The 17,455-nt window shown below is 39.8% G+C and overlaps 1 pseudogene; it reads right to left on the reverse strand.

Moving 5' to 3' along the window:
- LOC142052243 (phosphatidylcholine translocator ABCB4-like) overlaps window positions 1–16,970 on the reverse strand; it is a 36,034-nt pseudogene extending 19,064 nt beyond the window's left edge.
- Between the last annotated feature and the right edge of the window lie 485 nt (window positions 16,971–17,455).

A 17,455-nucleotide genomic window follows, 5' to 3' on the forward strand; every position in this document is an offset into this window, starting at 1 on the left:
TCATGGTTTAACCCCAGCTGGCAACTAAACACCACACTGCTGCTTGCTCACCCTCTCCCCTCTTGCCCCACCTCTCCCAGGTGGGATGAGGAAGAGAATCAGGAAAAAAAAGTAAAACCCATGGGTTGAGATTAAACGAGTTTAATAGGACAGCAGAGGAAGAGATAATGATAATAATAATAGTAGTAGTAATAATAATTACGTATGTACAAAACAAGTGATGCACAATGCAATTGCTCACCACCCGCTCCCAGCCCATCCCTGAGCAGCGATCGCTGCCACCCTGGCCAACTCCCCAGAGTTTATCTACAGAGGATGACATCAAATGGTATGGAACATCCCTTTGGCCAGTTGGGGTCAGCTGTCCTGGCCGTGCCCCCTCCCAGCTTCTTGTGCACCCAGCAGAGTGTGGGAAGCTGAGAAGTCCTTGACTTAGTATAAGCACTACTTAGCAACAACTAAAACATCAGTGTGTTGTCAACATTATTCTCATACTAAATCCAAACCACAGTGCTATACCAGCTACTAGGAAGAAAATAAACTCTATCCCACCTGAAACCAGGACAAAGAAGTAAAAAACCAAAGCCCTTCTCTAATATTAGATCATCTGATAAACATTTTAGAAACCTGATGCAGAATTCACTCAGAATAGTAGTCTTCATAGTCTTCATATTGATTCTAATGGCAGCTAATATAAATGCCTAATGATTTCAAATGATCTCTTTAGAAACTGGAAACCTATAATATTTTCTTTGTCTATTTCTTTAAAAGGTGACTAAGAAAGCCCTGTCCTTCTCCATCTTCATAATCTTTCATAGATTCGTGAAAGTGGACTTCCTTCACATTGGAAAAGATGATTTTCCAAGACATTCTTAATAAAAATATTTTCAAAAACTATTCAGACCTCTCTCCTAGTTAATTGCATCAAGACTTACCCCAGTGAGAGCTCTCAAACAAATTAGATCTTCCTTCAAAGGGTCAGGGTTTGCATTGTAAATGCAATAAAGTAGGTGTTGGATCTGCTGCCAGTTTCTCAGAGAAATAATTTTACCAGACTTACAGTGCAGACAATTTGGCAGATCAGGATACTGCTATAGTATTTTTACTGGCTTAAAATGATTATTATTACAATTAGTGTTTTTCACTATGTTTCTGACTTATAAGGATCTCCAACCTTTTAACTTTTAGTGGAAATTTCATGAAGTTACATTTTATTTTAAAAGGTTGGCTCTTAGTTAACTAACCAGTTTTGGCTAAAATGTGTTGTCAGATCTAGATTAAAGCAAAGGTTTCTATTTTTTCTAGGACTTTCATTTTAAAGTATAGCAATTGTTTTTCTCTAAGGCAATCAGGTTATCTTAAATGGAATCTGGATCACGTCCATGCATAATACCTTAGTATCTGGCCTAACAGGGTAACTGAAGTAAACATTTTGAAATTCCAAATTTCTCTTAATGTGTTTTGGTTTGTAGCCAGCATCTGACGCACTGTGAATTTGAGGTTCCTGTGCAGAACAGCATGTCAAGAAAAGGGAAAAAAAATTATTTAGATCCCTAAAAATATTTTAGCACGATACAGGGCTGTGAAATCTTAATTAATCTTAATCTTAGTTAATATTAACATATAACGAGGCACAGCAGGCCTCATTGCAAAGTAACTGCAACTACTCAGAGATGCATGAAGCTGCCAGTCCAGGTTACTGACAGATCTGCTGTCAGGGGTGAGTAACCAAGGCAAATGCTCAGGGCCTTAAGTCTTCACTGGTGTAAATTAAGGTACAGTGGAAGAAATCTAAAACATCAATGAAAGGAAGGAGTAACTGTGACAGATGCGCTCGACCCCTTGACCAGACTGGCGGTGTTTTGGTGCAGACTGTGGAAGAGGTAAAGGCCTGAGCCGTAGCCAGGCTGTGAACTCCTCTAGTTTTAATCTGTTCTCTAAGAAGCCGCAAAAGGAGCAGAGTGGCAACCTGAGCGTTGGTGCATGAACTTGGAACGTTGATCATGCTATTGATACGTCAGTAGCAGGTGGCTTTTCCAAGACTCATTTATCAGGGTACAAAGAAAGTTGTAGCAAAAGGAACCTCCTGCATACCTTTTCCACTGCGTGTAATTTGACTGCAAGCTAACCACTTTATCGTATAAATATGACAGCCTAAGTGAGCCTTCTTTGAGGTCTCCCTGCTAGGCAGTATGGCTGTATGGTGGTGATCTCCCCTTGAGCTTGGACACATCTCAAGCTTGCTCCTCGAGGCAAAAAGACTTCCTACCAATGACAGATCTGTGGTAAGTGACCGATATCATGCATAACCTTGTGTATGGTAACTTTGCATGCTGAATTGATGATAATGAAACATTACACAAACTTTACATGTACAATCCCTTAGCTATAAATCATTGTCCAAGTCTGAGACAAGCTGCACCTAAGCTCCATCAAGAATTTAGAAAGCAAGGGGTCTAATCTGAACCTCTTGTCTCAACGGGAAGAACCTCCTTACCCTTTTTCATCCATGGTTGCTCTGTGAATCATTTTAATCCAAGTGTAACTCAATCTTCTTTTCTATAATTTTTCCATGCAGTACTTAATAGAGTGAACCTTGCCATCAAACTTTGTTAAGATGCACTTTTACAACATCATATTAAAATAACTTTTGCTAATACCTTTGTCACTGATTCCTTAAGTGTTCCAAATCACCCATTTGCAACAGCAACCTACACATTTGCATCCAGCTATTGCATACTAAGAGTGATTTGTGTTCATGATTACACTCCTTTCTTTAACGTACTGTGGGAGACGGCAGCTGTGCCATTTTAACACAGGCAGGGAACTAAGTTTTAATGCACTTGTTCTCATTCCTCCCAGAACATTCTAGAATCAGGAATAGTGCACTAGTATCTTGTGTAGACAATCCAAGATCAGTTTTAAAATACATTGCAGTCACTATGATACTACAGTAGCAAGGTTACAGCCCCTACCAGACATCCAGTATGTACCAGTTTACAGCCCCAGCAAACCAGTATGTACTATAAGTTTGGCAAGTAACTATTACAGCTCAAACCAATCCTTGTCAGTCATGTCAGGCTGCGGTTACTGATATCTCAGCTAGTTACTTGAGTTAGCATGGATATAATAACAACAGCTGCACTCATATCTCTGAACTGCAAGCTGGATTGATCTCAGAGGTAAAAATGTCAGCATTGTTTCATAACTGTTATCTAATGCAGAAAAAAATTGGAAACACAAGCCTAGGTTTAGTTATATTTTATATATAGTACTTAGATAACTCACAGTTATAAACTATACAAATATTTTAATATTGTTTGATATAGGCCTTGAAAATAGAAGTTACATTGCCAAATCACTACTGATGTAGACACTGTAAAGGCAGTCCTTTGAATTATTGATAGCTGAAAAGAAAATTACCAATAAAGTGAGCATAGTTACAGATCTAGAATCCTCTCTCAGTTGTTGGGTTGGTTTTTTTTTTTAAAATGAATATTGAAGTATATTTATTCATGCAAACTTCGCAATAATTTCTTTTTCTTCTTTAACCTGGTCTTTTGAACTAGCAGATAAAACAACAATTGGTAGAAATTTGCTTCTTCCTCATTTATTGGTTCACATTCCACTATTTAGATGGTTTTCCTGTCCTAAAATTGTGTTAGGCAGAATTGTTAAATGTTGCACTATTGTACACACAATTGCTAATTTCATTCAGAAAAGAAGCCAGATGTTCAACACTTTTGGATGACAGACATGCCAAAGATACTCACATTGTCTATAACACTAAAGATTGCATAAGCTCCTCTTGCATTGATAAATGCCTCCATACTTTTTGCAGTGTGTCCAACTCGAAAAGCTCCAAGTAATATAGAAAAGAAGACCTAAAAAGAAAAAAAAACCCCACATAATACACAGCTAGGAATTAATAATTCTAATTAGATGGCTTCATTTATCTGAGAATATTAACCATCGTTGCTTCAAGTTGTTTCATGCATGCTGGATCTGGGTTTTGATTCTAGATTGATCCATAACCAAAGCAGCAATTAAATAGGTGGCAATCATTTAACAAAAGGTAAACATCAATAGGAGAAAAGGGAATAACATTTTCTTCATCCACAACTGGACGTTAAGAAGAATATTGTGAGGTGCTGGTGTCTGGGATTCTTCTTTAGAGTGACAGTATAGAACAGAAGGATGTTTTTCATTCCACCTGAACAAAAATTAGCCACTGGTTACTTTTGTGATTAAAAATATATTTTTAAAAAGTCGTTCTTTCTTCATATTGTTTTCCCCAAAATGGGATCGTTCACCCAGTTCATCAAAATACACACAGAGTGGAGGTGTGTTATTCATTTCGTATTTGCACAAAGGTGGGTGCTAGATGGTAAGACCTCAATGCTAGCACACAGCACAAGGAAATTGCAATGTATTTATCTTGTTACATGATTAGTATAAACCCACTTAAATTCATATTAATTGGTTAATAATTATTATCTTATCTGCTATTGATTACCTATTTTTTAATTAGCCTTGCTAGCTATGTAAATTAGCCTGCATGCTCCTTACAGGAGTGGGGGGACAAGTCTTCTCAGTCCTGAATTGAGTTGGTGGTCGTGATGTCCCCCTTCTGCTTTTACCTTTCCCCTTGTTACTGCAGTTTTGACTGATTTCACATTTTATCACCCAGCTTTCAGCATCTTCTGAGGTGGGATGTTTCCTTTTACGAGTCTCTCACTTTTTCTTCAAGGATATAGTTGTAAAACAAACGCTTCCTTATCTCTCAGTTCCCTCCTCGTCTGCTAGATTCTGTTTTGCAAAGCTTATATGGTTCATTGTTATTACTTAATAGGAAATACCATTTTTCTGCAGGATATCAATATAACATAAAACCAAGGGTAATTCAACCCAAAAGGTAAAGGCGCAGTAATCTACTCCATTGTAGTACTGGCAAGGACAGAAACAAATGTTTGAGGAAACTGGAAGCTTCTTTGTGTGAAACAGAAATTGTTTGTCACACCAAAAGCAGGCTAATTGTTAATTAGTTAGCAGATTAATTTCTAATCTAACTTTTTCAGCCCAGGGTCTGACTTTTCTGTGTTTGGGTGTTTTTTTCTGAATAGATGTGACTCTGCCACCCATTTCAGATGTTGGAAATGAAGGCTTATTTGCCTTTTTTTCTCATCATACCCACATATTAAATCAAGCTTCCATTACAGTTGAAATTGTTAGTGGCCCAGAGGAGGTGACAGTGAGTACTGCCTGCTGCAAGAACCAGCCATAACCACTGCTCTGCAGTCATGTGCTGCTTGCCAGATAAGGCAGAAGCCTGGCTGCAGGTGTTCCTGCTTTCCTTGCTCTACCAGTTGCTTTGAGGACATGAAAGCAAGCTCCTTCTCAGCTGTTTTTTGCAGCAGGTTGGTAGTACAAACTCACCTGCCTGGCTTTGCCCTGGAGTGGACAAAATCCTAGAATCATAGAATTGGTTAGATTGAAAAAGACCTTCAAGATTATCAAGTCCAACCATAAACCTATCACTGCCAAGTCCACTACTAAACCACATCCCTAAGCGCTGCGTCTACACTACCTCCAGGGATGGTGACTGAACCACTTCCCTGGGCAACCTGTTCCAGTGCTTAACGCTTTTGGTGAAGAAATTTTTCCTAATATCCAACCTAAACCTCCCCTGGCACAACTTGAGGCCCTTTCCTCTTTTCCCATCACTTGCTACTTGCAAGAAGAGACCAACACCCCCCCTCACTACAACCTCCTTTCAGGCAGTTGTAGGGGGCAATAAAGTTTCCCTTCAGCCTCCTCTTCTCCAGGCTAAATTTCAGTGTACCTGATTTCAGTGTAGATAAAGACTGTAGGTAAATGAACTGCATCTAAGATGGGAGCTAACATGTTATAAATGTAATGCTACCTGATGCCTGGTCTTTCTCTCCTGAATGCAACCACCTGGCATGAATCATGATTCCTAGAAGTTATACCCGAGTCCTTTAGCAAAGATCTGGTGTGACTGAATAAAAAATTAACAGCTAATTATTATTGATCCAAGCTGGCTTTTTAACAGGGGGCTTTGAGGTAGGTGATTTTTACATTGCTAGCCAGCTTACAGAAATATCACTGGTATGCAGAACTGTACTGGTTCTGTTTTGTTAGCAGGGGTGAAAAAGTAAAAAATGTAGTTTGAAATGCTAACTTCAACTTCACTTAAAATTTGAAGTCACATATTCTAATATGATTATAAAGCATCAGTTCAATATTTTTCATAAACATTGTTCAGCTGCTGATGAATACTTACTGTAAAGACTTTCCTGATTGTATAATCATCAGAGCCTATCAAAGTGGTTCCATACCAGAAGGCCAAGGCATAAGATGCATATATCAAAAAGAAGGCAATACCTACAGAAATATTGGCTGAAATAGCCTTTTTGATACCAATGCTTTTGACATCTTATAATATTTTTATATATCTGAAAGAAAAAAAAAAAACACAAAAAAACAGAACATACAGGAAATTACTCTTTCTTTCACTGTGTATATTCATAAATTTCCCATAAAATACATCAAAGATATAAAAAATATTTTTGTAAACAGGAATCCAGTCCTGAGAAAGATCTTGCTAAGAGTAGAAGAAAATGTATTAACTGCCTTTCACATTGTGACAGACTGAGCTGATCAGTTTTATCTGGAAGAAGTCCTGGATGAGTGGAAAAGTCTGTGGTGACTTGTTAAACAGCTTTAATCTTGTGATTTTCACTGGAGTCTTCCAACTGTGAATGAATATGACTGATGCTATGAAGAAAGGTAAACAGTGTCTAGCCATGGGAAGAACTGGCTGAAAGTTGTCTGCTCTTAATGTGCAGGCTTCATTTGACTAGCTTGTAGTGGGTGTCTAGGATTGAGGATAAGCTTTCTGAGGAAATAAAGTGTAAGAGTTGGGAGAGTCTTACATAAATTCTAAAACCAGTTCTGATGTACAAGAGGATTCATGAAAGTACAGTAATATTGAAAGAGTAGAACAATCAATAACAGGAGAAAGAAAATTCTGGTATTGGATCAGAAATAAAGGTAACAAGGATGGCATAACTGTTGCATGAGTGTTGCAGTATATTGTAAAGAAAGGAGAAATGGTGATATGGAGAAAATGGGATCAATTTATGTCAAAGTCTCCTGGGTGATGAATGCAAAAGATACCGGGATGGTGTCTGTATCTGATAGTCTAGACTGGATTTGGACATGGACAGAGAGAACAATTCAGTCAGAAGCGTGTGACTGTGAGAAGGCACATCATAAATACAGACTAAAGACTCAAATGCCAGCAATAGCTGTGTGACCCCTGTGCTCTGGGAAGTGATAGCTGAGAAGTTTCTTTTTTAAATAGTCACTGAACAAACAAAAGGACTTTTTTGTTTTTTTTTTTAATTAGTTTAAAGCTATTAAGATAAAGCTAGTTCATAAATGATTGCAGGTTGAATCAACAATAATTGCAGAGAAGCACACACAAAAAAGGTCTGCAACAAAGGTTTTCCATTTCATGGGTCTTAGACATTAAAAAGCATTGAGGTGATAATTGCACTAGGGATAGCTCCAAATCGGTAGTTCAGCCTCAACTTTCAGTACAAAAAAAACCCGCACCAATGTGCATGATGCCAAAAGCAGGATGGCCAATGTGAATTTGGGTATTTTAACTACCACATCCAACCTGAAAGGAAAAGCAGTAAGGAAAGAATGTACCTCTCATGGTGATCATGTACTCTTTATTCCAGAGTACTGAATAAACCAGCAAACAGAACATAAGAGTGGTTCAGTAGTAAAGACTTTTAGTGATTATTTTCAAATTGTGAATAGAGTCACAGGACTGGAGTATTAAAAAAGAAACAGTAACCTGAGAAATTACAAGCTTGTAGCATGGCAAAAGCAGCACATAAATCTTGCAAACCAAGCTTGAAGAAAGTAATAAAATCAGAAATAAACAGAAATAAAATAAAATCATGCAAAATGACAAGAAATTAAACGTGTCGTGTTATGAAAGCGAAGGATTAACCCAATTACTTTCTTCAATAATGTCTTTTCTAGAGAGGAAAGACACAGTAAAGCTAATCCATTGGGACTATATAACGCCGATTTGTTCTAAAGCCATAGGATAAGTTAATAATTAAACAGTAGTTGTGAAGTAATAAAAGAATGGTAAGGTAAAGAAATGTTTGAAGCAAGACAGAAGTGTTGGGCAGAGAGCTATAATACCCAAAGCAATTGACAACATGAATTCTTCAATCAGCCTTAGCATTTATTGGTTTTACTTATTTTAGTGACTTGGGCATGCAAAAAATACTCAGGATAATGAAATTTCCTGATGGTACAAAACTGAGAAGATCAGTACAGAGGGCCAGTGAGAGAATCAGGACAAAAGAATATGAAAACGTCCTACAGAATTAGAGACATGATATTGGAAGGTAATAATAAGAGAAGTAGATGAACCATAATTATGTAAAATAAAAGATGACCAGTAAAATGGCAAACCTATACTGTATGAGAAAACTGAAATAACTTAATTGGGTTGTCCTAGCAAAATGCCACCTGAGATAGTCTCTTATTTATTTCTATAAACAGCACAGGAAAGTGTACCCATTGGAGGGAACTACAAAAGCAAATATTCAGTGCTGGTACAGTAACAATTTAATATACTGGAACTATGCATACACTTTGCTGGAAAGAGATGTCTAGTCTTCAGACAGTCAAGCACTAGAATAGCCTCCCTGCAGCCGTAGAGTTAAAAAGCTTACCTGGTTTTAAGATGGAGATTTTATGCTTATTACCAAGGGAATTAGATGATACATTTGTTTACTGCACTAGCAGGACATGGTCCCAGTAACATAGGAGGTCCTTCCCACTTCTGGGACATCACATTTAGTGCACTCAAGGCAGGAAGCAGCTGGTAAACAGTGCTTTAAGGTGTGTCATGGTTCAGCCTCCGTTGGCAACTAAACACCACGCAGCCGCTCGGTCACTCCCCCCACCCTGTGGGATGGGGGAGAGAATTTGGAAAAGCAAAGACCGTGTGGGTTGAGATAAGCACAGTTTAATAATGATAATAAAATAATAATTATAATAATGATTATTATAATAATGACAATAATGATAATATAGTAAAATGGAAAAGGAAAAAAAAAAAAAGAAACACAAATAATACAGCCGGTCACCACCTGCCAAACGATGCTACCGGTCCCCGAGCCACGATTGCTGCCTTTGGCTCCAGTTCGTACTGAAGTTCTAGCATGTCTGGCACAGCAGCACTCAGTGGCGGCGTGACTTCGTTCAGGCCACGATACTCTACCGTTAGCCTCCGCTCTCCGTTAGATTTCTGCACTGGCCATATGGGACTGTTAAAGGGTGAGCAGGTCTTACTGACCACTCCTTGGCTCTCCAGTCGACGAATGAGGTCATGGATGGGAATCAGGGAGCCTCGGTTGGTGCGATATTGCCGCTGGTGCACCGTTGTGGTGGCGATCGGCACCTGCTGTTCTTTGACCCTCAGCAACCCCACAACAGAAGGGTCCTTCAAGAGGCCAAGCAAGGTAGACAGCTGTTTAATTTCCTCCGTCTCCAAGGTAGCTACACCAAAAGCCCACTTGTACCCTTTTGGGTCCTTGAAATACCCTCTCCTGAGGTAGTCTATGCCAAGGATGCACGGAGCCTCTGGGCCAGGCGCAATGGGTGCTTTTGCCACTTATTCCCAGTTAGGCTCACTTCGGCCTCCAGTGCAGTTAGCTCTTGGGATCCCCCTGTCAATCCATCAATACTGATGGGTTCTGCCCATATACAGTTTGATGGTATGAGGGTGCACTGTGCACCAGTGTCCACTAAAGCTTTATACGCCAGTGGGTCAGATGTGCCAGGCCATCGGAGCCACACAGTCAAGTAAACCCGGTTGTCCCTTTCCTCCACCTGGCTGGAGGCAGGGCCCCTCTAGTCCTGATCATAATGTTCATCACTCACTTCCTGTAAATGTGAATCAAGAGTCTCTCTATTAAGATCAGAATGAAAATCAGCGCTTCTGCTCCTCTGTCTGGGGACCTGCTCACTGGAAACTGAAGCAGCAGCTTTCCTGGAAGAATCCCCCTGAGTGATTGTTTTCCCTTGCAGCTCATGTACCCGTGCCTCTAGGGTCGAGGTAGGCTTGCCATCCCACCTCCTCATGTCCTCTCTATGGTCACACAGGTAGAACCATAGGGTGGCCCGTGGTGTGTATCCCCTCCTTTGAGCAAAAGGATGCTTATTCCTAACAGCTGAGACACTACTCTGTAGAAGTGGGGAGTAGGACATATCTTCCTTGAGCTGCTGGACCTCTCGGGATAGTTTCTCCATAGCAGGGATGAGGGATGAGGAGATATTTGTTTCGTAATCCCAGAGTCTATCAATCACATCTACCACTGTTGGTGCCTTGTCCTCTTTCCAGGACATTCCTGCCAATGAGTTTGCATATGAGGATGGTGTGCTCCGTACAAACTTCTGCCACATGGGTCGTGTGCACTGGGCTTCATCTGGATCTTTGGATGACTGTTGATCGTCCAGGCCACCATCAATCACCTCAAGCACAGCTAATTCCCTTAGGTACTGGATACCTTTCTCCATGGTTGTCCATTTTCCTAGGCGATACATAAGATCTTCTTTGAAGGGGTACCTTTCCTTCACTCTGGACAGGAGTTGCCTCCAGAGGCTTGTGTCCCTTTTCCAATTGTTTTGTCAATGCCCCCTTCCCTAGAGAGGGATCCCAGTTGTTTGGTTTCCTTCCCCTCTAATTCCAGACTACTGGCTCCATTATCCCAGCATCGGAGAAGCCAGGTGATATCGTGGTCACCTGAACGACGCCTGAAATCTTTCCATATATCCCGCATCTCACTTAAGGATTGGGATCAGGTAGTTTCCATTTCTGGTACACATTCCTCCTCTTCCTCCTCCTCTTCTTGTGATGGCCCTGGTTCTTCCTAATCTCTTTCTAAACGAGTTAACTTTCTCTTCCAAGATTTCTTCTTGAGTATATGGGTGCCTGATACTGGCACGGATTGGTCCTCTGATTTGGCTGCAACGCTTGTCACTGGGGTTTGAGTAGCTGCAGTGTCTGTCATGGGGGTTTGAGTGGCCGCAGTGCTTGTTGCTTTCCTTGTCTTTGTCTTTTTAGATCCAGAGACCTTCTCTACCCCTTTTGGGGTACTGAATAGTGTTAAATAGGGCTTGATAGGCATGAGCCACGCCCCAGCACATTGCAGTGATTTGTATCTCTCCAGAATCACCTGGGTGACAACATACTTCCTCCAAATATTCTACTAATTTTTCAGGATTCTGCACTTGTTCGAGGTGAAGTCCCAATACACGGGGGGTGCCCACCGTCTTAGGCATTTGCCCATACTATCCCACATACCCTGCCACGCATAGCTATCGAGCCTGGGGCAGATCTCGGGATTATATTCTTAAATTGCTTATTAACCTTAGACAGAACTGACACTGTCTGCCAAAGCAATACCACCAAATATCTTAACTACCCAAGGATGTTCAAGATACTGAAAAGTAAAAGTGAGGCAACTCATGGTTTGAGATAAAGAAAGTTTAATAGGTAAAGGAAAAACTGCGCGCAGAAGAAAAACAAGGAATTCATTCACTCCTTCCCATCAGCAGGCAGGTGTTTCGCCATCTCCAGGAAAGCAGGGCTCCAGCACGTTTAACAGTTAATTGGGAAGACAAATGCCATCACTCCAAACGTCCCCCACTCCTTCTTCTTCCCCCAACTTTATATACTGAGCATGACGTCATATGCTATGGAATATCCCATGGGTCAGTTGGGGTCAGCTGTCCCTGCTGTGTCCCCTCCCAGCTTCCTGTGCACCCAGCAGAGCTCAGGGAGCTGAAAAAGTCCTTGACCAGTGTAAGTGCTACTTAGCAACAACTAAAACATCTCCACATTATCACCACTGTTTCCAGCAAAACTCCAAAACATAGCCCCACACTAGCTACTACGAAGAAATTTAACTCTATCCCAGCTGAAACCAAGACAGGAGGAGTAGGAAAAAGAGGTGAAGAGAGGTATGAGGGTGATGAACAGCACTGGACAACCAAAGATAGATGCTGGGGTGAACTGAGAAGTGAGATGTAGATACCAAAGAACTTCTTTCAGCCATCTGAGCCAGGCAGCAATGGCAGCTGGAGCATAAACAGAGAAGCAAGTCAGGGAATGGTGTGTATTTTCCACAGATGACACAAGTGTTACCAAACTTTGAGTTTCAAAAACTCCTGCAAGTATTTGTGGTCATGCTGGCTATCTTTAGATAAAAGATCAAAAAGGTGGCAAGAATGATGTTCCATAGTATAATACACATAAAGACATGTGCATGACCTTGGTTTGTGACATTAGTGTTACACTTTTTTTTTGCCACGTGCCTATCTTTTTTGCTTATAACTTTCACTGGGTTTATGAGGCCTGTAAGAACATACTCTCTTTAGGAAAGGGACTGAATCTCTGCATGTTTTATGATGCTTTTTGAAGCTAATTTAAAAGTAGAGAAAATACAAAAATTCAGCAGCAAAGATATAAAAAAATTCAAAATCTCTTTAGTCACTATTATAAAAACAGCCAACACATGGAAACTTTATTCTTACCTTCCAATTTCTTTTTTTCTATCCTCCAAATGCTACCACAGTTTGAACTGCTGCCAGAACTTCCTCTGCAATAGCTCCTGCTCTTGCTTATGCAGTTAGCTCTTTGTTAGAGAATGCAGAAATTACCTGTGAGGAAGAAAAATATTTTAATTCTCCCATTCAAACAAAACCAGAACAAGCTCAAGTGTCATTCTGATGTCTAAGAATTCTTAATTTATTGTACAAAATTTCCTATCTACTTTGTTTTATTATAAAGATTTATAAAAGAATCCACATTTTACTTCCAAGGTAGAAATCTGATGAAGGGCATCATGACAATGCTTCCATTACATAAAATATATTAACTAGTTAAATGCATGTTATCTGCTGCCAAAAAATTATGTGGAATTTCAGTTCTTCTATACTTCCATAGTTTTGGAAAGCCTGAGGAGCTGACTAAGATCCCTTACACTTAGAATTACTTGCACCACCAGCATCAGGCAGTTCTGGTTTGTGTCAGGACAATTAGTTTCCTGACAACCACAGGAACATTTGTGCTCCCAACACACCATAAGCTACAGATTAAGTTATAGCAGGGTACTCATGTACTATAAAGTGTTTGTTTATTTTTACTGATATTATTGGGTTATTTTGGTGTAGTTGTCATGGAGTCCATCAAAGAAGGCAAAGGTACTGCTCTGAGGGAACTATTACAACTGATTTTCAATAAATAGAATTAATATTTCTTTGGTAATTAAGTCATATTTAATACTTACTCCACAAGTCTAGTGTTGAGTTCACGCACATCATTTATGTTAAACCATCCAATCTCCTGTCTCATTACAGCATCAACAAATTCTTGCCTGATCCTTTTTATTTGCCGTCCAGCAGTCAGTGTCCGAATTGAAACTTGAATACAGGCAGCAATAAGAACATCAGCTCCTATTCCAGAATAATAACATGCATATCTGAAAGAAACAAAAGGATTGAAAATGGAATTAATTCTACTCCAAACAGGGCTAGCTGTCATTTCTCTATCTTCAGTATAATGAATATTTGTTAAGTTCTTCCAGAATCAAATCTCAGTTGTTAACTTTTGCTAACTTATTATACTACTTCAGCAAAGTAACAGAAAATTTTTAATTTAAAAAGTAATGGCTCATAAACTATGAAGACCTAGATTTAAAAAAGAAGGTTATAATGACATTTATTCTTAGGAATACTTTCTACAATGAATGAAATTTAAGACAGGAATTTTAAAAATACTTGAGTGATGTAAAACCGAAAGTAAGTTATATTTCAGGATATCCACTTTAGTTTAATGAAGTAAAAATAGAGACATTGAATTTTAATTGTTTGCATGCTATCATCGTTTAACTGTTTTGTTTACTTGTCTTTAAGAAATGTTAGATTGGTTTTAAAAAATGTGTACATTCCTAGGGAAAAATAATAATAAAAAATGTCTAGATACTGTTCATGCAATTGCAACAAAATAATGCTCCACACAAACAAAAAAAGAATAAGGAAACTTATTCTAAGTAGATTTGTTACAAGTGAATGCCAGTGTTGTTTTATTCATGACTGCAATTGAACAAAATATATCATATTTCAACTGAAAAATATTAGTACATTAATAAGTAATTTAAAATTAAACGAGTAGCTGAATATTGTTCATAATAATTTTCAGCATAATAGAAAATCTATGAAAAGCTACAAAACCAGCAAAACTGGGGAAAAAATAGAATTTATGCATTTTTTCAAACATTTAGTTTATACTAAACCACAATGGAATAAGTTCAGTGTTGGTTCAAAATCCCTATTAAGTATGTTTTTTATAATATCTTTAGTAACATTTAGTTGGAAAATAAAAATTTGTGACAATGTGAATTACTTGTTCAATGACAATTGTTAACAAAGGCATAGATCTGATTTTGCCAGCTTTTTTGCATGGCAAAATGTTTATGTTTAGATTCCAGTTCCAGAATTAAGCCACATAATTTTTATATGAATAGTTCTTAGGTTTTAGCCTATGCAGTGGGATTTATGCAACAAGAGTAGAATTTGCCATCTGTGATTTTGTACTCCCGTCGAGGAGCAGGCCATCCTGGCTGGCTTACAAAACAAATACCTTTCTCTGAGGTTGAACAAAAAGACTAGGGTTTTCTTTCCATTTTGGAAAATAGCATGAAGAAAGAGGAACTAGGACTTAAAAAAAGTGGAAACAGAAGGAAAATCTGAAAACGGGAAAGGATGACAAAAGAAGAAGCAGGGTATAGGTAAAGAGAGAGAGAAAAAGGAACAACCCCCCCTCCAATCATAAACCTGCAAGCTGCTCACATTATGACACTGCATGTCCCCACAGCCTGTCTCTGAAAATAACTGGTGCTTGACACCTTAGGAGACTGTGAAAAAAACATTATTAGACTAACATGAAACAGCTTGTCAGTGAGACAGTGTAATCAGACCAACTGTTACATCTCAACCCCTATTTCAACTTTATCTGATCAGAAAATGTTAAAAATACCTGACCACAGTAAGTTCTTGGCCTAATTTCTATTTTTTAGCTTTGAGCTCTGCAGATTTGTTGGGCATATAAAAAGTATTTATGTTATCAGTTTTAAATCCGGTGTCTCTCAACTTCACTGTCTGTGCTTTGTCCTTGTAGAAGAAAAGGGTACCAAAAAGTACTCGATTTACCTTCCCAATGCAATCATTATTATTACTTGGGTGACCTTTAGGTGGCTCTGTGTTTGTAGTGGTAAAGACTGAATGAAAAATGAAAACCTGGAGATTTAATGGAATCTCCATCATGCGTGACTTCATTATCATCTCATCTTGATTTATTTCTGGTAGAGTACAAGGCGTTTCACTTATTGTCAACAAATTTCTAATATGTGATCCCTTGCAGTGAGAACATGGAGTGAATAAATGGCTTACCTAAGAAGTTATCATGAGCTTTTGATGTTGCGGGTTTTGCATGTGGGAGGAAGAAAGAGAGTAGGTTTTCTGAGTTACAAGAAACTTAATTTAACTTTCTTTCAAAAAACTGGATCCAAACTTCACTAGCTGATGAAGTTATGAAAAAAACAGTGTCCACAGTTTTCATACAGCTACTAGGGTCTCAAAGGTACTGACCATTCAAAAGTTTATATACTAATAGAAAAAATGTTGTTCAGAGATTCTAAGTAATTAGTTGACTTTGCTAACTGATTTGGTGTCATTTTATTACAGAGAACACACAGTAGTTTGGGGGCTTTGCATGTGATCAGTTCCAACATTTTAGGGAATTTTTTAGACATCAGTCAAAATGTTTACGGTTTTGATGAAAATGAGAAAGCCAAAGAGTAGGAAATAGGGAATTTCTGTAGAAAGCTGTCATTTTAGCCCCAGTCAGCAACTAAACAAAACACCACATAGCTGCTTACTCACTTCCCCCTCCCGCCCCCGCACTCAGAAGAGTAAAAGTGAGGAAACTTGTGGGTTGAGATAAAGACAGTTCAATAGGTAAAGCAAAAGCCATGCACACAAGCAAAGCAAACCGAGGAATTCATTCACTCCTTCCCATCGGCAGGCAGGTGTTCACTGTTCAACACCGTTTCTAGCACAAACGCAAGACATAGCCCCATAATAGCTACTATGAAGAAAATCAACTCTATCCCAGATAAAAGCTGGACAGTAGCCACCCCATATTTCATACGATTTATGTCATGCTCAGGTCCCACACTATGCAATACAAACTCATTAACCACCACCCCCTTTCCCATCCTCTGATATAACACACAACTATCTTTCCCTTAGCCTATGGACCGCCCCTGTAAAAAGTCTTTAAAATGTCCATAAATGTCCACAAAATGTCCACTGAGTTAATCTAGTCCATGACTTCGGGCTCCATCTATTCCAGCGGTCGCTCGGGACAGGAGAGGTGTTGCATGGAGTTACTGGGCAGCAAAGCCAGCTCAGGTCGGGTCACTGCTGCACTTGCACTGCTGCTTGTCAGGCTTGTCTTCCATTGGTTCAGGTAGTTCCTGCTACAGTAACGCCTATAACATGAAACTCAAATCACAGGTTACAACAAGTTAAAGGTACGTCCATTACAATCTCCACCCCTGCTCCCTTTGGGCCAGGTTATAGGTTTTAACACTGCAATGAACTCCCCTTCTCCCTGCTCCAGCTTGGATTTGTCCACAGACTGCAGTCCCTTAGGGGCATACCTGCTCCAAGTGGAGCCCCATCTATGCGCCAGAGTCTCTCCAGAGGCACACCTGCTGCAGCATAGACTTACCCACAGACACAGTTGCTTTGAGGTGCACCTCTTCCAGCGTGCCCTTCTCCATGGACCACCATGCCTCTTGCATTGCCTTACCCACAGCCACAGTCCCTCCAGAAGTGAACCTCCTTCAACATGGCTGCAGCCCCTCCAGGTGCTTACCTGCTCTGTCGAGGCCTTATCCATGGCCACGTGCTTTGGGGTGCTCCAGCATGACCTCATGCACAGCCACTGATGCTTCAAGGTGTACCTGCTGCAGGATGGACTTATCCACAGCCACAGATGCTTCGAGGTGTACCTTCTCCAGCATGAACATATCGTCAGGCTACAATCCCTTCAGAGGTATTGCTGCTGTGGCACAGACATAACTACAGCCACAGACACTTCAGGGTGTCCTGTTCCCACATGGACTCGTGCACAGGTCACAGTCCCTTTGACTCAAGTTACACTGCAGTTCCAGCCTGTCCAGTACAGCAGCACAGAAACAGCAGAGATGTCCTGGCCATCTGCCAGCCCAGGTGCATCGCCACGGCTGTTATCAGAATGTTCCCA

This window comes from Phalacrocorax aristotelis, chromosome 2 (assembly GCF_949628215.1).
Source record: "Phalacrocorax aristotelis chromosome 2, bGulAri2.1, whole genome shotgun sequence".
NCBI classification, from domain to species: domain Eukaryota; kingdom Metazoa; phylum Chordata; class Aves; order Suliformes; family Phalacrocoracidae; genus Phalacrocorax; species Phalacrocorax aristotelis.